The sequence below is a fragment of the Orcinus orca genome, unplaced genomic scaffold (genome assembly GCF_937001465.1).
Source record: "Orcinus orca unplaced genomic scaffold, mOrcOrc1.1 scaffold_154, whole genome shotgun sequence".
Lineage (NCBI taxonomy): Eukaryota > Metazoa > Chordata > Mammalia > Artiodactyla > Delphinidae > Orcinus > Orcinus orca.
The window spans coordinates 310,451-335,198 of NW_026044124.1; the positions used below are offsets into that span (position 1 = coordinate 310,451).

Here is a 24,748-nt window from a genome sequence, read left to right on the forward strand (position 1 = left end):
ACCATACACTTCTCCTGAGTGGCTGTTGGCAATTTACATCCCGCCCATCAGCATAACAAGGCTCCCAGTTCTCCATGGCCTGTCCTGCCTTTCTGGATTTTACACTTTTTTCAGATGGCCCTTTTGACTGGGGGGAAGTGAGACTTCATTGTAGTGCAGATTTCCTTTGCAAGCTTGCTTGGTTGGCCAAAAAGGGCGTATGCTTTTTTTCCTGAATATATTCAGGAAAAAACGCATACGCCCTTTTTGGCCAAGTGCATCATTGTCGACGTTCTGCCTCTTTTCCTATGCTTTAAATGCAATTCCAGTCTACCTCCTGAAATCGGTTTCCTGCTATTCTGTCCCTCTTTCAAGTCCTCTTGGCAGCCTTACTTCAGTATATTTTTGGATGATAGCTGTCATTTATAACTCTGCAGGTTTGTGAATTACAGTGCCCCTGAGCTCCTTTCTTCAACTCGCTTTCTTTTGAGCTGGCCGCAACACCGCAGGATTGCTTCAGGACCTAATCTGGTTCCGGCACGGCACGCTGAGCCTTTGGTTAATTCCTCTTCTTGGTGGGAAATGAGAGTTAAATTTGCCCGTCCAGACACCTCCAGCTAGGCTCTCATTGGTTCTCCCTATTTCTGTTCATATTCCCCGGAATTTGCAAACTGGGCCAAACAGGAGGTTAAAGGCACTGACTCTCCAAGTCGGGAGAGTGTTAGTAAAGTGTCTGGAATGCTGCACCCTAGTCCCAAGGGACGAAAACTGAGACATATTGGAACACGTCTCCCGATCACACGGTTGATCATACTATGGGTTCCACATGCATGATTTACTTGAAGGAAGAATCCCTTAAACCTGGAGAGTTGAGACCCGTGGATTGGGTACCATGCAATATGACTTCAAAGGGTCTTCATTTACTCACTGAACCTCTCCAATCCTATCACTGCTGCGTTTTTGCCCCTCTGCACACGCTTGATTCTCTTTCAGAGACATAGCGATCAACAGGTTTTAAGATAATTACTAGTCAGGTACATTCTTAGGCGTTTAATTTGGGGTGTTGAGTCCATTTCGTTGAGCAAGGAGTAGCTCTTCTCTATTACATATTTGGATTAAGGAACTTTATCTCTGCTCATTTCAATCTCTGGTTTTATGCAGCACCCCAACTCACCTTTCCCCTTAAGCAAGCATAAGTTGGTTTCCTAAATTTGAGACCCTGTTCTATTTTGCAATTCAGTTCCTGTGTAGCCAAGTTTACATTCCGTGTATTAGTAATATCTTATGATGTTTCTTTTTCTGTGTGACTTATTTCAGTTAGAATCATCATAGCTGAATCCACTCATTATGCTGCTACGGGCCTGATGACATAGATTTCATTGCTGAGTGATATTGCATTGTACGTAAGTACCAGAACTTCTTTATCCATTTTTCGCTTTCTGCGATACTGAACTTGTACTGTAAAGAAGGTTCTTGTAAACAGAGCCATCCCAAACTTTGGGGTGGCTGTGTCTTTTTCATTTTAATTTCCCTAAGCTATAGGACCATAAGTGGAAGTGCCCTAGGCTCTGTTGCTTTGTTTTTTAGATGTTTCAGGAAACACCATAGACTTCTCCCAAGTGGCTGTTGGCAATTTACATCCCGCCCATCAGCATAACAAGGCTCCCAGTTCTCCATGGCCTGTCCTGCCTTTCTGGATTTTACACTTTTTTCAGATGGCCCTTTTGACCGGGGGGAAGTGAGACCTCATTGTAGTGCAGATTTCCGTTGCAAGCTTGTTTGGTTGGCCAAAAAGGGCGTATGCGATTTTTCCTGAATATATTTAGGAAAAATCACATACGCCCTTTTTGGCCAAGTGCATCATTGTCGACGTTCTGTCTCTTTTCCTATGCTTTAAATGCAATTCCAGTCTACCTCCTGAAATCGGTTTCCTGCAATTCTGCCCCGGTTTCAAGTCCTCTTGGCAGCCTTACTTCAGTATATTTTTGGACGATAGCTGTCATTTATAACTCTGCAGGTTTGTGAATTACAGTGCCCCTGAGCTCCTTTCTTCAACTCGCTTTCTTGTGAGCTGGCCGCAACACCGCAGGATTGCTTCAGGCCCTAATCTGGTTCCGGCACGGCACGCTGAGCCTTTGGTTAATTCCTCTTCCTGGTGGGAAATGAGAGTTAAATTTGCCCGTCCAGACACCTCCAGCTAGTCTCTCATTGGTTCTCCCTATTCCTGTTCATCTTCCGCAAAAATTGCAAACTGGGCCAAACAGGAGGTTAAAGGCACTGACTCTCCAAGTCGGGAGAGTGTTAGTAAAGCGTCTGGAATGTTGCACCTGAGTACCAGGGGACGAGAACTGAGACATATTTGAACACGTCTCCCGATCACATGGTTTATCATACTCTGGGTTCCACATGCATGTTTTAGCTGAAGGAAGAATCCCTTAAACCTGGAGATTTGAGACCCGTGGAATGGGTACCATGCAATATGACTTCAAAGGGTCTTCATTTGCTCACCGAACCTCTCCAATCCTATCACTGCTGCGTTTATGTCCCTTTGCACATGCTTGATTCTCTTTCGGAGACATAGCAATCCATAGCTTTTAAGATACTTACTAGTCAGGTACATTCTTAGGCGTTTAATATGGGGTGTTGAGTCCACTTCGCTGAACAAGAAGTAGGTCTTGTCTATTACATATTTGGCTTAAGGAACTTTATCTGTGCTCATTTCAATCTCTGGTTTTATGCAGCACCCCAACTCACCTTTCCCCTTAAGCAAGCATAAGTTGGTTTTCTGAATTTGAGACACTGTTCTGTTTTGTAATTCAGTTCCTGTGTAGCCAAGTTTACATTCCGTGTATTAGTGATATCTTATGATGTTTCTTTTTCTCTGTGACTTATTTCAGTTAGAATCATCATACCTGAATCCACTCATTATGCTGCTACGGGCCTGATGACATAGATTTCATTGCTGAGTGATATTGCATTGTACGTAAGTACCACAACTTCTTTATCCATTTTTCACTTTCTGTGATATTGAACTTGTACCGTAAACGAGGTTCTTGTAAACGGAGCCGTCCCAAACTTTGGGGTGGCTGTGTCTTTTTGATTTTAATTTCCCTAAGCTATAGGACCATAAGTGGAAGTGCCCTAGACTCTGTTGCTTTGTTTTTTAGATGTTTCAGGAAAAACCATACACTTCTCCAGAGTGGCTGTTGGCAATTTACATCCCGCACATCAGCATAACAAGGCTCCCAGTTCTCCATGGCCTGTTCTGCCTTTCTGGATTTTACACTTTTTTCAGATGGCCCTTTTGACCAGGGGGAACTGAGACTTCATTGTAGTGCAGATTTCCTTTGCAAGCTTGCTTGGTTGGCCAAATGGGCGTATGCGTTTTTTCCTGAATATATTCAGGAAAAAACGCATATGCACTTTTTGGCCAAGTGCATCATTGTGGACGTTCTGCCTCTTTTCCTATGCTTTAAATGCAATTCCAGTCTACCTCCTGAAATTGGTTTCCTGCAATTCTGCCCCGCTTTCAAGTCCTCTTGGCAGCCTTACTTCAGTATATTTTTGGACGATAACTGTCATTTATAATTCTGCAGGTTTGTGAATTACAGTGCCCCTGAGCTCTTTTCTTCAACTCGCTTTCTTGTGAGCTGGCCGCAACACCGCAGGATTGCTTCAGGCCCTAATCTGGTTCCGGCACGGCATGCTGAGCCTTTGGTTAATTCGTCTTCCTGGTGGGAAATGAGAGTTAAATTTGCCCGTCCAGACACCTCCAGCTAGTCTCTCATTGGTTCTCCCTATTCCTGTTCATCTTCCGCAGAAATTGCAAACTGGGCCAAACAAGAGGTTAAAGGCACTGACTCTCCAAGTCGGGAGAGTGTTAGTAAAGCATCTGGAATATTGCCCCCGAGTACCAGGGGACGAGAATTGAGACATATTTGAACACGTCTCCCGATCACACGGTTGATCATACTCTGGGTTCCACATGCATGTTTTAGCTGAAGGAAGAATCCCTTAAACCTGGAGAGTTGAGACCCGTGGAATGGGTTCCATGCAATATGACTTCAAAGGGTCTTCATTTGCTCACCGAACCTCTCCAATCCTATCACTGCTGCGTTTATGCCCCTGTACTCACGCTTGATTCTCTTTCAGAGACATAGCAATCCATAGGTTTTAAGATACTTACTAGTCAGGTACATTATAAGGCGTTTAACATGGGGTTTTGAGTCCATTACGTTGAGCAAGGAGTAACTCTTGTCTATTACATATTTGGCTTAAGGAACTTTATCTGTGCTCATTTCAATCTCTGGTTTTATGCAGCACCCCAACTCACGTTTCCCCTTAAGCAAGCATAAGTTGGTTTTCTAAATTTGAGACCCTGTTCTGTTTTGTAATCCAGTTCCTGTGTAGCCAAGTTTACATTCCGTGTATTAGTGATATCTTATGATGTTTCATTTTCTGTGTGACTTATTTCAGTTAGAATCATCATACCTGAATCCACTCATTATGCTGCTACGGGCCTGATGACATAGATTTCATTGCTGAGTGATATTGCATTGTACGTAAGTACCACAACTTCTTTGTCCATTTTTCACTTTCTGCGATATTGAACCAGTACCGTAAACGAGGTTCTTGTAAACAGAGCCGTCACAAACTTTGGGGTGGCTGTGTCTTTTTGATTTTAATTTCCCTAAGCTATAGGACCATAAGTGGAAGTGCCCTAGGCTCTGTTGATTTGTTTTTTAGATGTTTCAGGAAACACCATACACTTCTCCTGAGTGGCTGTTGGCAATTTACATCCCGCCCATCAGCATAACAAGTTCTCCATGGCCTGTCCTGCCTTTCTGGATTTTACACTTTTTTCAGATGGCCCTTTTGACCGCGGGGAAGTGAGACTTCATTGTAGTGCAAATTTCCTTTGCAAGCTTGCTTGGTTGCCCAAAAAGGGCGTATGCTTTTTTTCCTGAATATATTCAGGAAAAAAACATATACGCCCTTTTTGGCCAAGTGCATCATTGTGGACGTTCTGCCTCTTTTCCTATGCTTTAAATGCAATTCCAGTCTACCTCCTGAAATCGGTTTCCTGCAATTCTGCCCCGCTTTCAAGTCCTCTTGGCAGCCTTACTTCAGTATATTTTTGGACGATAGCTGTCATTTATAACTCTGCAGGTTTGTGAATTACAGTGCCCCTGAGCTCCTTTCTTCAACTCGCTTTCTTGTGAGCTGGCCGCAACACCGCAGGATTGCTTCAGGCCCTAATCTGCTTCTGGCACGTCACGCTGAGCCTTTGGTTAATTCCTCTTCCTGGTGGGAAATGGGAGTTAAATTTGCCTGTCCAGACACCTCCAGCTAGTCTCTCATTGGTTCACCCTATTCCTGTTCGTCTTCCGCGGAATTTGCAAACTGGGCCAAACAGGAGGTTAAAGGCACTGACTCTCCAAGTCGGGAGAGTGTTAGTAAAGCGTCTGGAATGTTGAACCTGAGTACCAGGGGACGAGAACTGAGACATATTTCAACACGTCTCCCGATCACACAGTTGATCATACTCTGGGTTCCACATGCATGTTTTAGCTGAAGGAAGAATCCCTTAAACCTGGAGAGTTGAGACCCGTGGAATGGGTACCATGCAATATGACTTCAAAGGGTCTTCATTTGCTCACCGAACCTCTCCAATCCTATCACTGCTGCGTTTATGCCCCTGTACTCACGCTTGATTCTCTTTCAGAGACATAGCAATCCAAAGGTTTTAAGATACTGACTAGTCAGGTACATTCTTAGGCGTTTAATATGGGGTTTTGAGTCCATTTCGTTGAGCAAGGAGTAGCTCTTGTCTATTCCATATTTGGCTTAAGGAAATTTATCTGTGCTCATTTCAATCTCTGGTTTTATGCAGCACCCCAACTCACCTTTCCCCTTAAGCAAGCATAAGTTGGTTTTCTGAATTTGAGACACTGTTCTGTTTTGTAATTCAGTTCCTGTGTAGCCAAGTTTACATTCCGTGTATTAGTGATATCTTATGATGTTTCTTTTTCTCTGTGACTTATTTCAGTTAGAATCATCATACCTGAATCCACTCATTATGCTGCTACGGGCCTGATGACATAGATTTCATTGCTGAGTGATATTGCATTGTACGTAAGTACCACAACTTCTTTATCCATTTTTCACTTTCTGTGATATTGAACTTGTACCGTAAACGAGGTTCTTGTAAACGGAGCCGTCCCAAACTTTGGGGTGGCTGTGTCTTTTTGATTTTAATTTCCCTAAGCTATAGGACCATAAGTGGAAGTGCCCTAGACTCTGTTGCTTTGTTTTTTAGATGTTTCAGGAAAAACCATACACTTCTCCAGAGTGGCTGTTGGCAATTTACATCCCGCACATCAGCATAACAAGGCTCCCAGTTCTCCATGGCCTGTTCTGCCTTTCTGGATTTTACACTTTTTTCAGATGGCCCTTTTGACCAGGGGGAACTGAGACTTCATTGTAGTGCAGATTTCCTTTGCAAGCTTGCTTGGTTGGCCAAATGGGCGTATGCGTTTTTTCCTGAATATATTCAGGAAAAAACGCATATGCACTTTTTGGCCAAGTGCATCATTGTGGACGTTCTGCCTCTTTTCCTATGCTTTAAATGCAATTCCAGTCTACCTCCTGAAATTGGTTTCCTGCAATTCTGCCCCGCTTTCAAGTCCTCTTGGCAGCCTTACTTCAGTATATTTTTGGACGATAACTGTCATTTATAATTCTGCAGGTTTGTGAATTACAGTGCCCCTGAGCTCTTTTCTTCAACTCGCTTTCTTGTGAGCTGGCCGCAACACCGCAGGATTGCTTCAGGCCCTAATCTGGTTCCGGCACGGCATGCTGAGCCTTTGGTTAATTCGTCTTCCTGGTGGGAAATGAGAGTTAAATTTGCCCGTCCAGACACCTCCAGCTAGTCTCTCATTGGTTCTCCCTATTCCTGTTCATCTTCCGCAGAAATTGCAAACTGGGCCAAACAAGAGGTTAAAGGCACTGACTCTCCAAGTCGGGAGAGTGTTAGTAAAGCATCTGGAATATTGCCCCCGAGTACCAGGGGACGAGAATTGAGACATATTTGAACACGTCTCCCGATCACACGGTTGATCATACTCTGGGTTCCACATGCATGTTTTAGCTGAAGGAAGAATCCCTTAAACCTGGAGAGTTGAGACCCGTGGAATGGGTTCCATGCAATATGACTTCAAAGGGTCTTCATTTGCTCACCGAACCTCTCCAATCCTATCACTGCTGCGTTTATGCCCCTGTACTCACGCTTGATTCTCTTTCAGAGACATAGCAATCCATAGGTTTTAAGATACTTACTAGTCAGGTACATTATAAGGCGTTTAACATGGGGTTTTGAGTCCATTACGTTGAGCAAGGAGTAACTCTTGTCTATTACATATTTGGCTTAAGGAACTTTATCTGTGCTCATTTCAATCTCTGGTTTTATGCAGCACCCCAACTCACGTTTCCCCTTAAGCAAGCATAAGTTGGTTTTCTAAATTTGAGACCCTGTTCTGTTTTGTAATCCAGTTCCTGTGTAGCCAAGTTTACATTCCGTGTATTAGTGATATCTTATGATGTTTCATTTTCTGTGTGACTTATTTCAGTTAGAATCATCATACCTGAATCCACTCATTATGCTGCTACGGGCCTGATGACATAGATTTCATTGCTGAGTGATATTGCATTGTACGTAAGTACCACAACTTCTTTGTCCATTTTTCACTTTCTGCGATATTGAACCAGTACCGTAAACGAGGTTCTTGTAAACAGAGCCGTCACAAACTTTGGGGTGGCTGTGTCTTTTTGATTTTAATTTCCCTAAGCTATAGGACCATAAGTGGAAGTGCCCTAGGCTCTGTTGATTTGTTTTTTAGATGTTTCAGGAAACACCATACACTTCTCCTGAGTGGCTGTTGGCAATTTACATCCCGCCCATCAGCATAACAAGTTCTCCATGGCCTGTCCTGCCTTTCTGGATTTTACACTTTTTTCAGATGGCCCTTTTGACCGCGGGGAAGTGAGACTTCATTGTAGTGCAAATTTCCTTTGCAAGCTTGCTTGGTTGCCCAAAAAGGGCGTATGCTTTTTTTCCTGAATATATTCAGGAAAAAAACATATACGCCCTTTTTGGCCAAGTGCATCATTGTGGACGTTCTGCCTCTTTTCCTATGCTTTAAATGCAATTCCAGTCTACCTCCTGAAATCGGTTTCCTGCAATTCTGCCCCGCTTTCAAGTCCTCTTGGCAGCCTTACTTCAGTATATTTTTGGACGATAGCTGTCATTTATAACTCTGCAGGTTTGTGAATTACAGTGCCCCTGAGCTCCTTTCTTCAACTCGCTTTCTTGTGAGCTGGCCGCAACACCGCAGGATTGCTTCAGGCCCTAATCTGCTTCTGGCACGTCACGCTGAGCCTTTGGTTAATTCCTCTTCCTGGTGGGAAATGGGAGTTAAATTTGCCTGTCCAGACACCTCCAGCTAGTCTCTCATTGGTTCACCCTATTCCTGTTCGTCTTCCGCGGAATTTGCAAACTGGGCCAAACAGGAGGTTAAAGGCACTGACTCTCCAAGTCGGGAGAGTGTTAGTAAAGCGTCTGGAATGTTGAACCTGAGTACCAGGGGACGAGAACTGAGACATATTTCAACACGTCTCCCGATCACACAGTTGATCATACTCTGGGTTCCACATGCATGTTTTAGCTGAAGGAAGAATCCCTTAAACCTGGAGAGTTGAGACCCGTGGAATGGGTACCATGCAATATGACTTCAAAGGGTCTTCATTTGCTCACCGAACCTCTCCAATCCTATCACTGCTGCGTTTATGCCCCTGTACTCACGCTTGATTCTCTTTCAGAGACATAGCAATCCAAAGGTTTTAAGATACTGACTAGTCAGGTACATTCTTAGGCGTTTAATATGGGGTTTTGAGTCCATTTCGTTGAGCAAGGAGTAGCTCTTGTCTATTCCATATTTGGCTTAAGGAAATTTATCTGTGCTCATTTCAATCTCTGGTTTTATGCAGCACCCCAACTCACCTTTCCCCTTAACCAAGCATAAGTTGGTTTTCTAAATTTGAGACCCTCTTCTGTTTTGTAATCCAGTTCCTGTGTAGATAAGTTTACATTCCGTTTATTAGTGATATCTTATGATGTTTCTTTTTCTGTGTGACTTATTTCAGTTAGAATCATCATACCTGAATCCACTCATTATGCTTCTAAGGGCCTGATGACATAGATTTCATTGCTGAGTGATATTGCATTGTGCGTAAGTACCACAACTTCTTTATCCATTTTTCGCTTTCTGCGATATTGAACTTGTACCGTAAACGAGGTTCTTGTAAACAGAGCCGTCCGAAACTTTGGGGTGGCTGTGTCTTTTTTTTTTTTTTTTTTTGCGGTACCCGGGCCTTTCACCTCCATGGCCTCTCCCGCTGCGGAGCACAGGCTCCAGACGCACAGGCCCAGCAGCCACGGCTCACGGGCCCAGTCGCCCCGCGGCACGCAGGATCCTCCCGGACCGGGGCACGAACCCGTGTCCCCTGCATCGGCAGGCGGACTCTCAACCACTGCGCCACCAGGGAAGCCCAAGGCTGTCTCTTTTTGATTTTAATTTCCCTAAGGTATAGGACCATAATTGGAAGTGCCCTAGGCTCTGTTGCTTTGTTTTTTAGATGTTTCAGGAAACACCATACACTTCTCCAAAGTGGCTGTTGCCAATTTACATCCCGCCCATCAGCATAACAAGGCTCCCAGTTCTCCATGGCCTGTCCTGCCTTTCTGGATTTTACACTTTTTTCACATGGCCCTTTTGACCATGGAGAAGTGAGACTTCTTTGTAGTGCAGATTTCCTTTGCAAGCTTGCTTGGTTGGCCAAAAAGGGCGTATGCGTTTTTTTCCTGAATATATTCAGGAAAAAACGCATACGCCCTTTTTGGCCAAGTGCATCATTGTGGACGTTCTGTGTCTTTTCCTATGCTTTAAATGAAATTCCAGTCTACCTCCTGAAATCGGTTTCCTGCAATTCTGCCCCGCTTTCAAGTCCTCTTGGCAGCCTTACTTCAGTATATTTTTGGACGATAGCTGTCATTTATAACTCTGCAGGTTTGTGAATTACAGTGCCCCTGAGCTCCTTTCTTCAACTCGCTTTCTTGTGAGCTGGCCGCAACACCGCAGGATTGCTTCAGGCCCTAATCTGGTTCCGGCACGGCCCGCTGAGCCTTTGGTTAATTCCTCTTCCTGGTGGGAAATGAGAGTTAAATTTGCCCGTCCAGACAACTCCAGCTAGTCTCTCATTGGTTCTCCATATTCCTGTTTATCTTCTGCAGAAATTGCAAACTGCGCCAAACAGGAGGTTAAAGGCACTGACTCTCCAAGTCGGGAGAGTGTTAGTAAAGCGTCTGGAATGTTGCACCCGAGTACCAGGGGATGAGAACTGAGACATATTTGAACACGTCTCCCGATCACATGGTTGATCATACTCTGGGTTCCACATGCATGTTTTAGCTGAAGGAAGAATCCCTTAAAACTGGAGAGTTGAGACCCGTGGAATGGGTACCATGCAATATGACTTCAAAGGTTCTTCATTTGCTCACCGAACCTCTCCAATCCTATCACTGCTGCGTTTATGCCCCTGTACACACGCTTGATTCTCTTTTGGAGACATAGCAATCCATAGGTTTTAAGATACTTACTAGTCAGGTACATTCTCAGGCGTTTAATATGGGGTGTTGAGTCCATTTCGTTGAGCAAGGAGTAGCTCTTGTCTATTACATATTTGGCTTAAGGAACTTTATCTGTGCTCATTTCAATCTCTGGTTTTATGCAGCACCCCAACTCACCTTTCCCCGTAAGCAAGCGTAAGTTGGTTTTCTAAATTTGAGACCCTGTTCTGTTTTGTAATTCAGTTCCTTTGTATCCAAGTTTACATTCCTTGTATTAGTGATATCTTATGATGTTTCTTTTTCTGTGTGACTTATTTCAGTTAGAATCATCATACCTGAATCCACTCATTATGCTGCTACAGGCCTGATGACATAGATTTCATTGCTGAGTGATATTGCATTGTACGTAAGTACCACAACTTCTTTATCCATTTTTTGCTTTCTGCGATATTGTACTTGTACCGTAAACGAGGTTCTTGTAAAGAGAGCCGTCCCAAACTTTGGGTTTGCTGTGTCTTTTTGATTTTAATTTCCCTAAGCTATAGGCCCATAAGTGGAAGTGCCCTAGGCTCTCTTCCTCTGTTTTTTAGATGTTTCTGGAAGCACCATACACTTCTCCCGAGTGGCTGTTGGCAATTTACATCCCGCCCATCAGCATAACAAGGCTCCCAGTTCTCCATGGCCTTTCCTGCCTTTCTGGATTTTACACTTTTTTCAGATGGCCCTTTTGACCGGGGGGAAGTGAGACTTCATTGTAGTGCAGATTTCCTTTGCAAGCTTGCTTGGTTGGCCAAAAAGGGCGTATGCGTTTTTTCCTGAATATATTCAGGAAAAAACGCATACGCCCTTTTTGGCCAAGTGCTTCATTGTCGACGTTCTGCCTCTTTTCCTATGCTTTAAGTGCAATTCCAGTCTACCTCCTGACATCGGTTTCCTGCAATTCTGCCCCGCTTTCAAGTGCTCTTGGTAGCCTTACTTCAGTATATTTTTGGACGATAGCTGTCATTTATAACTCTGCAGGTTTGTGAATTACAGTGCCCCTGAGCTCCTTTCTTCAACTCGCTTTCTTGTGAGCTGGTCGCAACAGCGCAGATTGCTTCAGGCACTAATCTGGTTCCGGCACGGCACGCTGAGCCTTTGGTTAATTCTGCTTCCTGGTGGGAAATGAGAGTTAAATTTGCCCGTCCAGACACCTCCAGCTAGTCTCTCATTGGTTCTCCCTATTCCTGTTCATCTTCCGCAGAAATTGCAAACTGGGCCAAACAGGAAGTTAAAGTCACTGACTCTCCAAGTCGGGAGAGTGTTAGTAAAGCGTCTGGAATGTTGCACCCGAGTACCATGGGACGAGAATTGAGACATATTTGAAGATATCTCCCGATCACATGGTTGATCATACTCTGTGTACCAGATGCATGTTTCAGCTGAAGGAAGAATCCCTTAAACCTGGAGAGTTGAGACGCGTGGAATGGGTACCATGTAATATGACTTCAAAGGGTCTTCATTTGCTCACCGAACCTCTCCAATCCTATCACTGCTGCGTTTATGTCCCTGTACACACGCTTGATTCTCTTTCGGAGACATAGCAATCCATAGGTTTTAAGATACTTACTAGTCAGGTACATTCTTAGGCGTTTAATATGGGGTGTTGAGTCCATTTCATTGAGCAAAGAGTAGCTCTTGTCTATTACATATTTGGCTTAAGGAACTTTATCTGTGCTCATTTCAATCTCTGGTTTTATGCAGCACCCGAACTCACCTTTCTCCTTAAGCAAGCATAAGTTGGTTTTCTACATTTGAGACCCTGTTCTGTTTTGTAATCCAGTTCCTGTGTAGCCAAGTTTACATTCCGTGTATTAGTGATATCTTATGATGTTTCTTTTTCTGTGTGACTTATTTCAGTTAGAATCATCATACCTGAATCCACACATTATGCTGCTATGGGCCTGATGACATAGATGTCATTGCTGAGTGATATTGCATTGTACGTAAGTACCACAACTTCTTTATCCATTTTTCACTTTCTGTGATATTGAACTTGTATCGTAAACGAGGTTCTTATAAACAGAGCCGTACCAAATTTTGGGGTGGCTGTGTCTTTTTTATTTTAATTTCCCTAAGCTATAGGACCATAAGTGGAAGTGCCCTAGGCTCTGTTGCTTTGTTTTTTAGATGTTTCAGGAAACACCATACACTTCTCCCCAGTGGCTGTTGGCAATTTACATCCTGCCCATCAGCATAACAAGGCTCCCAGTTCTCCATGGCCTGTCCTGCCTTTCTGGATTTTACACTTTTTTCAGATGGCCCTTTTGACAGGGGGGAAGTGAGACTTCATTGTAGTGCAGATTTCCTTTGCAAGCTTGCTTGGTTGGCCAAAAAGGGCCTATGCGTCTTTTCCTGAATATATTCAGGAAAAAACGCATATGCCCTTTGTGGCCAAGTGCATCATTGTCGACGTTCTGCCTCTTTTCCTATGCTTTAAATGCAATTCCAGTCTACCTCCTGAAATCGGTTGCCTGCAATTCTGCCCCGCTTTCAAGTCCTCTTGGCAGCCTTACTTCAGTATATTTTTGGACGATAGCTGTCATTTATAACTGTGCAGGTTTGTGAATTACAGTGCCCATGAGCTCCTTTCTTCAACTCGCTTTCTTGTGATCTGGCCGCAACACCGCAGGATTGCTTCAGACCCTAATCTGGTTCCAGCATGGCAACTGAGCCTTTGGATAATTCCTCTTCCTGGTGGGAAATAGGAGTTAAATTTTCCCGTCCAGACACCTCCAGCTAGTCTCTCATTGGTTCTCCCTATTCCTGTACATCTTCCGCGTAATTTGCAAACTGGGTGAAACAGGAGGTTAAAGGCACTGACTCTCCAAGTCGGGAGAGTGTTAGTAAAGCATCTGGAATGTTGCACCCGAGTACCAGGGGACGAGAACTGAGACACATTGGAACACGTCTACCGATCACATCGCTGATCATACTTTGGGTTCCACATGCATGTTTTTGCTGAGGGAAGAATCCCTTAAACCTGGAGAGTTGAGACCCGTGGAATGGGTACCATGCAATATGACTTCAAAGGGTCTTCATTTGCTCACCGAACCTCTCCAATCCTATCACTGCTGCGTTTATGCCCCTGTACACACGCTTGATTCTCTTTCAGAGACATAGTAATCCATAGCTTTTAAGATACTTACTAGTCAGTTACATTCATAGGCGTTTAATATGGGGTTTTGAGTCCATTTCGTTGAGCAAGGAGTAGCTCTTGTCTATTACATATTTGGCTTAAGGAACTTTATCTGTGCTCATTTCAATCTCTGGTTTTATGCAGCACCCCAACTCACCTTTCCCCTTAAGCAAGCATAAGTTGGTTTTCTAAATTAGAGACCCTGTTCTGTTTTGTAATCCAGTTCCTGTGTAGCCAAGTTTACATTCCGTGTATTAGTGATATCTTATGATGTTTCTTTTTCTGTGTGACTTATTTCAGTTAGAATCATCATACCTGAATCCACTCATTATGCTGCTACGGGACTGATGACATAGATTTCATTGCTGAGTGATATTGCATTATACGTAAGTACCAAAAATTCTTTATCCATTTTTCACTTTCTGCGATATTGAACTTGTCCCGTAAACGAGGTTCTTGTCAACAGAGCCATCCCAAACTTTGGGGTGGCTGTGTCTTTTTGATTTTAATTTTCCTAAGCTACAGGACCATACCTGGAAGTGCCCTAGGCTCTGTTGCTTTGTTTCTTAGATGTTTCAGGAAACACCGTACACTTCTCCCAAGTGGCTTTTGGCAATTTACATTCCGCGCATCAGCATAACAAGGGTCCCAGTTCTCCATGGCCTGTCCTGTCTTTCTGGATTTTACACTTTTTTCAGATGGCCCTTTTGACCGGGGGGAAGTGAGACTTAATTGTAGTGCAGATTTCCTTTGCAAGCTTGCTTGGTTGGCCAAAAACTGCGTATGCGTTTTTTCCTGAATATATTCAGGAAAATACGCATACGCCCTTTTTGGCCCAGTGCATCATTGTGGACGTTCTGCCTCTTTTCCTATGCTTTAAAGGCAATTCCAGTCTACCTCCTGAAATTGGTTTCCTGCAATTCTGCCCCGCTTTCAAGTCCTCTTGGCAGCCTTACTTCAGTATATTTTTGGACGATAGCTGGCATTTATAACTCTGCAGGTTTGTGAATTACAGTGCCCCTGAGCTCCTTTCTTCAACTCGCTTTCTTGTGAGCTGGCCGCTACACCGCAGGATTGCTTCAGGCCATAATCTGGTTCCGGCATGGCACGCTGAGCCTTTGGTTAATTCCTCTTCCTGGTGGGAAATGAGAGTTAAATTTGCCTGTCCAGACACCTCCGGCTAGTCTCTCATTGGTTCTCCCTATACCTGTTCATCCTCCATAGAAATTTCAAACTGGGCCAAACAGGAGGTTAAAGGCACTGACTCTCCATGTTGGGAGAGTGTTAGTTAAACTTCTGGAATGTTGCACCCGAGTACCAGGGGACGAGAACTGAGACATATTGGAACACATCTCCCGATCACACGGTTGATCATATTCTGGGTTCCACATGCATGTTTTAGCTGAAGGAAGAATCCCTTAAACCTGGAGAGTAGTGACCCGTGGAATGGGTACCATGCAATGTGACTTCAAAGGGTCTTCGTTTGCTCACCGAACCTCTCCAATCCTATCACGGCTGCGTTTATGCCCCTCTACACACGATTGATTCTCTTTTGGAGGCATAGCAATCCATAGGTTTTAAGATACTTACTAGTCATGTACATTCTTAGGCGTTTAATATGGGGTGTTGAGTCCATTTCGTTGAGCAAGGAGTAGCTCTTGTCTATTACATATTTGGCTTAAGGAACTTTATCTGTGCTCATTTCAATCTCTGGTTTTATGCAGCACCCCAACTCACCTTTCCCCTTAAGCAAGCATAGGTTGTTTTTCTAAATTTGAGACCCTGTTCTGTTTTGTAATTCAGTTCTTGTGTAGCCAAGTTTACATTCCGTGTATTAGTGATATCTTATGATGTTTCTTTTTCTGTGTGACTTATTTCAGTTAGAATCATCATACCTGAATCCACTCTATGCTGCTACGGGCCTGATGACATAGATTTCATTGCTGAGTGATATTGCATTGTACGTAAGTACCACAACTTCTTTATCCATTTTTCACTTTCTGTGATATTGAACTTGTACAGTAAACGAGGTTCTTGTAAACAGAGCCATCCCAAACATTGGGGTGGCTGTGTCTTTTTGATTTTAATTTCCCTAAGCTACAGGACCATAACTGGAAGTGCCCTAGGCTCTGTTGCTTTGTTTTAGATGTTCCAGGAAACACCATACACTTCCCCCGAGTGGCTGTTCGCAATTTACCTCCCGCCCATCAGCATAACAAGGCTCCCAGTTCTCCATGGCCTGTCCTGCCTTTCTGGATTTTACACTTTTTTCAGATGGCCCTTTTGACTGGGGGGAAGTGAGACTTCATTGTAGTGCAGATTTCCTTTGCAAGCTTGCTTGGTTGGCCAAAAAGGGCGTATGCTTTTTTTCCTGAATATATTCAGGAAAAAAAGCATACGTCCTTTTTGGCCAAGTGCATCATTGTCTACGTTCTGCCTCTTTTCCTACGCTTTAAATGCAAATCCAGTCTACCTCCTGAAATCGGTTTCCTGCAATTCTGCCCCGCTTTCAAGTCCTCTTGGCAGCCTTACTTCAGTATATTTTTGGACGATAGCTGTCATTTATAACTCTGCAGGTTTGTGAATTACAGTGCCCCTGAGCTCCTTTCTTCAACTCGCTTTCTTGTGAGCTGGCCGCAACACCGCAGGATTGCTTCAGGCCCTAATCTGATTCCGGCACGGCACGCTGAGCCTTTGGTTAATTCCTCTCCCTGGTGGGAAATGAGAGATAAATTTGCCCGTCCAGACACCTCCAGCTAGTCTCTCATTGGTTCTCCCTATTCCTGTTCATCTTCCGCGGAATTTGCAAACTGGGCCAAACAGGAGGTTAAAGGCACTGACTCTCCAAGTCGGGAGAGTGTTAGTAAAGTGTCTGGAATGTTGCACCCGAGTACCAGGTGACGAGAACTGAGACATATTGGAACACGTCTCCCGATCACACGGTTGATCATACTCTGTGTTCCACATGCATGTTTTAGCTGAAGGAAGAATCCGTTAAACCTGGAGAGTTGAGACCCGTGGAATGGGTACCATGAAATATGACTTCAAAGGGTCTTCGTTTGCTTACCGAACCTCTCCAATCCTATCACTGCTGCGTTTATGCCCCTGTACACATGCTTGATTCTCTTTCGGAGACATAGCAATCCATAGGTTTTAAGATACTTACTAGTCAGGTACATTCTTAGGCGTTTAATATGGGGTGTTGAGTCCATTTCGTTGAACAAGGAGTAGGTCTTGTCTATTACATATTTGGCTTAAGGAACTTTATCTGTGCTCATTTCAATGTCTGGTGTTATGCAGCACCCCATCTCACCTTTCCCCTTAAGCAAGCATAAGTTGGTTTTCTAAATTTGAGACCCTGTTCTGTTTTGTAATTCAGTTCCTGTGTAGCCAAGTTTACATTCCGTGTATTAGTGATATCTTATGATGTTTCTTTTTCTGTGTGACTTATTTCAGTTAGAATCATCATAGCTGAATCCCCTCATTATGCTGCTACGGGCCTGATGACATAGATTTTATTGCTGAGTGATATTGAATTGTACGTAAGTACCACAACTGCTTTATCCATTTTTTGCTTTCTGCGATATTGAACTTGTACAGTAAACAAGGTTCTTGTAAACAGAGCCATCCCAAACTTTGGGGTGGCTGTGTCTTTTTGATTTTAATTTCCCTAAGCTATAGGACCATAAGTGGAAGTGCCCTAGGCTCTGTCCTCTGTTTTTTAGATGTTTCAGGAAGCACCATACACTTCTCCCCAGTGGCTGTTGGCAATTTACATTCCGCCCATCAGCATGACAAGGCTCCCAGTTCTCCATGGCCTGTCCTGCCTTTCTGGATTTTACACTTTTTTCAGATGTCCCTTTTGACTGGGGGGAAGTGAGACTTCATTGTAGTGCAGATTTCCTTTGCAAGCTTGCTTGGTTGGCCTAAAAGGGCTATGCGTTTTTTTCTGAATATATTCAGGAAAAAACGCATACGCCCTTTTTGGCCAAGTGCATCATTGTCGACGTTCTGCCTCTTTTCCTATGCTTTAAATGCAATTCCAGTCTACCTCCTGAAATCGGTTTCCTGCAATTTTGCCTTGCTTTCAATGCCTCTTCATAGCCTTATCTCAATATATTTTTTGAAAATAGTTGGCCTTTATAACTCTGCCGGTTTTTGAATTGCAGTGGCCCTTAGCTCCATTTTTCAGCTCTTATTTTTGTGATCTTGCCTCATAACCACAGCATTCCTTCAGGCCGTAATCTTCTTCTGGGGCACCTTGCTGTGCCTTTGGTTTATTCTTCTTACTGATGTGAAATTAGAGTGACATGTGCCCATTGAAACTGCTACAGCTAGTTTCTCACTGGTTCCCCCTATTCCCATTCATCCTCCCCACTAACTGCAGACTGTGCGATACCAGAACTTAAAGGCTTTGACTCTCCATGTGGGGATATTGTTAGTAAAGCGGCTGGAATGTCGATCTGGAGCCGCAGGAGAGGAAAAATGATGTGTGTTTTAGAAACCTTTCCCGATCATATGGTATACCAGTCGCTGGGTTTCCCAAGCATGGTTTAGCTGTAGGAAGATTCCCTTCAACCTGGAGTTTTGGGACCCTTGGAATGAGTAGCATGAAGTATTGCATTAAACTTTTGGCAGTTGCTCACCAAAGCTCACCAATCCTCTCAGCCCCAAGTGTCCAGCCTTATGTCTTATCCAGCTGTGGGTTTATATGTGGTCAATCCAGGTTGCATCACAGCCCCTGAGCAAATTTTGTAAGAATTTTTCTCTCTTTCATTGTTTCTGCGTTTTGTTTTTAAAATTTATTTCTATAATGGGGTTTAGCTCATTTTCACTGCTGTGTTTGTGCCACTCTGCACACACTTGATTCCCTTATGGAGATATATCAATACATGGGTTTTAAGATTCTTATTACTCAGATATATTTCTCTGCGGTGTATAGGGTGTGTTGAGGCCAGTTCATTGAGCAAGGTGTAGATGTTGTCTAATATCTATTTGGTTTATTGAACGGTATCTGTGCTAATTTCAAACTCTGGTTTTATGCATCACCCCACCTCTCCTTTCCCCTTAAGCTGACATAAGTGTGTTTTCTACATGTGAGACACTGTTCTGTTCTGTAATTCATTTCTTGTGCAGCCATATTTACCCTCCCTGTATAAGTGATATCTTATGATATGTTTCTTTTTCTGTTTGACTTATTTCAAGTAGTATTATCGGACCTAAATCCACTCTTTATCCTTCTACTAGCCTTATTACATTGATTTCATGGTGAAGAGATATTCCATTGTACATAAGTACCACATCTTCTTTATCCATTGTTCTCTTTCCTGGGATATTTAAGGTGTACTGAAGTTGAGGTTCTTGTAAACAGAGTAACCCTAAACTGTGGTGTGCTTGTGTCTTGTTGATTTTTAGACTTCCCTAGATATACTCCCATGATTGGAAGTGTCCTATGCTCTGTAGCTCTGTTTTTTAGATGATTTAGGAACCACCATACACTTCTCCAGAGTGGCTCTCGGCAGTTCACACACTGCCCATCAGCGTATAAAGGCTCCCTGTTCTCCATGGCCTGTCCTGCATTTCTGGTTTTTACAAATTTTTAGGATGGCCCTTTTGACCGGTGGGAAATGAGACTTCTTTGTTGTGCACATTTGCATTGCTTGCTTGCTTCGTTGCCCATAAAGTGCGTATGCGTTTTTTCCTGGATATAATCAGGAAAAAACGCATACGCCCTTTTGGGCCAACTGCATCATTGTCGAAATTCTGCCGCTTTTCATGTGCTTTAAAGATGAGTCCAATCTATCTCTTGAAATCTGTTTCTTGCAATTCTGTCTTGCATTCAGATCCTCTTCTTTGCCTTACCTCAACATATTTTTGGACGTTAGTTTTCATTTATAACTCTGCAGGTTTGTGAATTGCAGTGACCCTGAGCTCCATTTTTTAAGTTGCTCTTTTGTGAGCTGGCCTCAAACCCGCAGGATTGCTTCAGGCCCTATTTTGGCTCCGGCGAGGCGGGCTGAGCCTTTTTTCAATTCTTATTCTTAATGGGAAATTAGAGTGATATGTGCCCGTCCAAACCCCTACAACTATTCTCTCATTGGTTCCCCCTCTTCCCGTTCATCCTCCTCACAATTTGCAAAATGTGTGAAACAGAAGTTGAAATGTGCTGATTCTCCAAGTGGGCAGATTCTAAGTAACGTGGCTGGAACGGTGAACAGGAGCACCAGGAGAGGATAAATGAGCTGCATTTTAGACACATCTCCCGATCACATGGTGTACAGTCCTCTGGGTTTTCCATGCATGTTTTAGCTGTAGGAAGATCCCTTGAACCTGCAGATTTGGGACCCATTGAATGGGTACCAGGTAGTATTACTTTAAAGGGTGTGCATTTCCTCACCCAACCTCACATTTCTCTTAGTGCAAACAGTTTCCAGCCTTATGTCTCATCCTGCTGTGGGTCTAGATGTGTTCAATCCATGTTGCATCACCGTCCCTGAGGAAAAGTTGTAAGAGGTTTTCTCTGTCTCTCTGTCGTTTATTTTTTTCAATTTATTACTATATTGGTTACAGCTGATTTTCAAAGCTCTGTTTCTTGCTGCTGTACATCCACTTGATTCACGTACAGAGAGACATCAGTAAATTCTTTTTCAGATTCTTACCAGTCGTATATATTCTTTTCCGGTGACTTGAGTGTGCTGAGTGCAGTTCTTTTAGCTACCGTGTGGGCCTTGTTGATTATCAGTTTGGTATTTGGAATGGTATCTTTGCTAATTTAAACCTCCTGGATGATGCCACACCCCTCCCCACCTTTCCCGTTTAGCAGCCTTATGCGTGTTTTCTACATATTTGACTATGTTTTTGTTTTGTAATTTATTTCATGTGTAGCCATTTTGGATTCCACCTTTAAGTGATATCTTATGATATGTGTCTTTTTCTTTTTGAATTATGTCACTTAGAAAGATCATATGTAACTCCTCCGGAGTTGTTACAACTGGCCATAGTTCATTGATTTCCAGGCTGAATAATATTCCACTCTACCTAAGTACCACATCTCTATCCATTTTTTCCCTCCAGAGACATTTAAGTTATATCCTAGTCGAGGATCTTTTAAACAGAGAGGGGGTAAACATTGGGGTGCCTGTGTCCTCTCAATTTTTGTTTTTCCCAAGATATACGCCCATGAGTGCAAGTGCCCTATGCTCTGTAGCTCATTTTTTAGATGCTTTAGTAAACACAATACACTTCTCCAGAATGGCCGTTGGCAATATACATTTCCACTATAAGTCTCACAGGGCTCCCTCTTCTCCTTGCCCTGTCCTGCATTTCTGTTGTTTACGCTTTATGAGGATGGCTCTTCTGACTGATGCGAAGTGATATCTTTTGTAGTATTGACTTCCAGTGCCCACCTGTTTGCTTGGCTAAAAAAGTGTATGCCCTTTTCTTGAATATATACAGAAAAAAACGCATACACCCTTTTTGGCCAACTGCAATGTTGGCAATGTTCAGCTCCTTTTCTTGTGCTTAATGGCGAGTCCTTTCTACCTCCTCAAATCCCTTTCCTGCCATTCTCCCTTGCTTACAAGTCCTTTTCTCTGACTTTCCTCAAGACATTTTTCAGTGATGGATATTTTCAACTCTGCAGTTTCATGAATTTTACTGCCCCTGAGTTCCATTGTTCAACTTGTGTTTATGGGAACTGGCCACAAAGCAGCGGGATTTCCTCAAGCCCTATACTGTTTCCATGGGTAATCCTAGCCTTTGGTCAATTCGTCTTCCTGATTGGAAATTAAAGTGACATGTGCCTGTCTGAACACCTAGGACTTGTCTCTCATTGTTCCTCATCCTTCCGCTTCATCCTCTGGACAAATTCCAAACTGTACGCAACAGGATGTTGACAGTGCTGACATCTCCAAGTGGGGAGACTCTTAGTAAAGACGCTGGAGGGGTGAACCCAAGCACCAGGAGATGAGGAGATGAGATGCCTTTTCCAAACTCTTCCCGATCAGACGATATACCATCCTCTGGGTGTGACAGACATGTTTTAGCAGTAGGAAGAGTCCCATTCATGTAAGGAGAACACCAGGGCTTTTTCAAAATCAGTGTCTCCCCGAAACCCAAACTGGGGAATTTTTTAAGCTACGGCTACACATATGTTCATTAAGGGCCTTGGGAAGTAGGCAGAGTCCAAACTTTAGATGATTGAAGTCTTCAGGGTCAGAAGCACTCACCACCAGCTTCCCTTAGGTTACACTTTAACTGTCATTGATAGATGATGTCAATAAAAATATCTATTCTTTTCCAGATTATTTCCCCTTATAGCTTATTGCAAAATGTTGAGTGTAGTTCCCTGTGCTATACAGTAGTTCCTTGTTGATGATCTATTTTATACATAGCAGTGTGTATGTGTTAATCCCAAACTGTTAATTTATCCCTCCTCCCACCTTTCCCCTTTGGTAATAATAAATTATAAGATTTTATACTTCTCAGAAATGGGGGAGCTGAAAGAGAGGTATCATTTTCAATGGAAAAGCATTTAAAACAAGATTGAAGCTTTAACCAAGATTATTAGATGTACATCCTTGGAAAGAAATCACTTCGTTTCTCTAATATTGACCTGACAAATAAGACAAACCTTTTCACTGAACTTGCTTATAATAAAGTGATGGAAATATCAAATGGAAGTGTTAGAAACATCTTATTTTACCTGAGCCTTATACACTGTTCTATGTTAACTACAGTTTGGCTCACACATCTGTTCATTGAGGTTACAATAGTCTCAATTTCTGTTACTGATCCTCCAGAGTGGACCCCAACAAGTGTCCCCCTGCCCAGTGTCATTGGGGCCAACAGATCGAGACTGAGTTTGGTTCACAAGCAAAGGAAACTTTATATTTTGATCAGAGAATGGAGAGGTGAGAGCATGCACTACCCCGTGGGCTGTGGGCTGGGCTGCTGTGTAGAGATCCTGTCAGAGTCAGTGGGAGGGAGGGGGTGGAGCTCTCGAGGGCCGGGTTGGCTGCAGCTCAGGCTCTATATCGCGGAGTCTGCACTGGGCCCCAGGAGCTGAGGTGTCCTCCCAGCCATTCTGCACTAGGAAATCTGGTCTGAAGTGCCGGGTGTGGAACCTCTGCATGCGGGACCCTAGGAGCACATGAAATTAGACAAAGCACAAAGGATAAAAAAGGTTAGACTTGACTTTATTGCCCAGATTCTATTTTTATCTCCCAGGGATTTTTAATGGGCTTTGCTGGGGACAAACCCCTCCTCTGCCTTTTGTCCCGTTCCTCATTCTTGGAGTGCTGAGGGTGCAGACCCTTCTTCTGTAACTGCTGAGTGCTGAGTTGGGAGCCCTCATACCCGGGGGCGAGGGTCAGAGCTTCTCCCCAGCAGCCTCCAGGTGACGTTGATTGTCCCCAGGCCCCCTGCCTCCCTGCTCGTCCACCTGAGCACCAGCATTGGAAGTGTTATAGATTCTAATGACCTTTAAGGGTCCAGGAAAGAGATGTGCAGAGACGCTGTGGGGGCCGGTTTCACCCCGCCCCACATTTGTTTGGCCACCTTAGGCTGACCATTTCTGCCAGCCTAGATGCTCTGACCAGTAGTCTGCGCTTTCTTCAATTAGGCCCCTGAATTAACGTACAAAGAGCACCAGGTGTCAGAGCCCTGCCCGCTCAACTCCCAGACAGTCCAGGGTCAGTGGTGATCAAGGACCATGATGGCCACTGAGTCAACAGCCTTTTGAAGTAAACAGGAGTCCAGCCAGTCTCATTGGCCACCATCATCACGGTGTCTGTAGGCTTTTCTATGGTGACAGTGTGATATACGGTTCCCCCGCCAAGATTATTAGCTCCCCTCTGGGTGCAGTATGTCCTACAAGCAGTAGTCTACTCTTTTGGGACACACTCTTGTTGTTTTATGAGAGAAACTCCAGGTCAAGTGATGTTCACATGAGTCGTCATGGTGCCCTGTTGCCCCCGGTTATCTCTCTGGATGTTGGAGTTGGAAGGCCTCCTCACTCGAGGTTGGTGTGCCCACAGAGCGAACCCTGCAAGTTCAGGGCATGGTTGGTGGTTAGGATCACCACGTGGGGTCCTTTTCCCTTAGGAGGGAGGTGGCCTTTGGGGCTGCTGATTTCCAGGTTTTTAGATACTGCCAGTATCTTGGCCAGATGTGGCAGTGGGCCAAGCCCCTTGGTGACCGTAGTTTATCCTACCTGGATGGCATTCTTGCATTGTTCCATTTCAAGTGGTCCCAGTTTTTGCACTAATTCTCCAATGGCGATTCACCTTTCACCGGGAATGTAAAGGTCAAAGGGTTTAGCTAAATTAGGGAGTTCCAGGACAAGGGTCTGAATTGACTGCTCTTTCCATTCTTGAAAGGCCACTTCTGGATTCTATTCAAAAGGATCATCATCTTTTCCTTTCAGTGTTTCATATAGAGGCCCAGCTAGTAGACTGTAGTTAGGGATCCAGAAGCAGCAAACCCTGGCCTCCCCAGGAACCCCTAAGCTGTCTTCTAGTTTTAGAAAGGGGTAAGGCTGAAAATGGTTTCTTTCCTTTCCTGGGATGGGCTTCTCCGACCTTCTGTGAGAATGAAGCCCAGGCAGGTCACCGCAGTCTGTGATATTTGAGCTTTTTCTTGGACAACTTCTATCCTTTATTGGCTTGGTAGTTCAGAGGCCTCCTTAGTAGGGCTGGCGATCAGAATGTCGTCTGCGTACTGAAGGAGGGTTTCCTTTTCCAGAGGTAGAACTTTTAGGTCTTTAGCTAAGCTTTCCCCAAAGATGGTGTGGGAATTTTTGCACCCTTGGGGCAAGACGGCCCGGAAGTATTGTTTTAGTTGTATGTTGAGTCCTGCCACTCACAAGCCAAAATTTCTTGTGACTCTGGGACTAATGGAATATAAAA

General features: G+C 43.9%; 1 long non-coding RNA gene across 1 annotated transcript in view; it reads left to right on the forward strand.

Annotated features, from left to right (window-relative positions):
- Positions 1-24,748, forward strand: part of LOC125963369 (uncharacterized) — a 207,706-nt gene that overhangs the window by 106,605 nt on the left and 76,353 nt on the right. Inside the window, exon 2 of the long non-coding RNA XR_007475245.1 lies at positions 9,181-9,266. This is a non-coding gene — a long non-coding RNA (uncharacterized LOC125963369). The remainder of the gene's footprint in view (positions 1-9,180; positions 9,267-24,748) is intronic.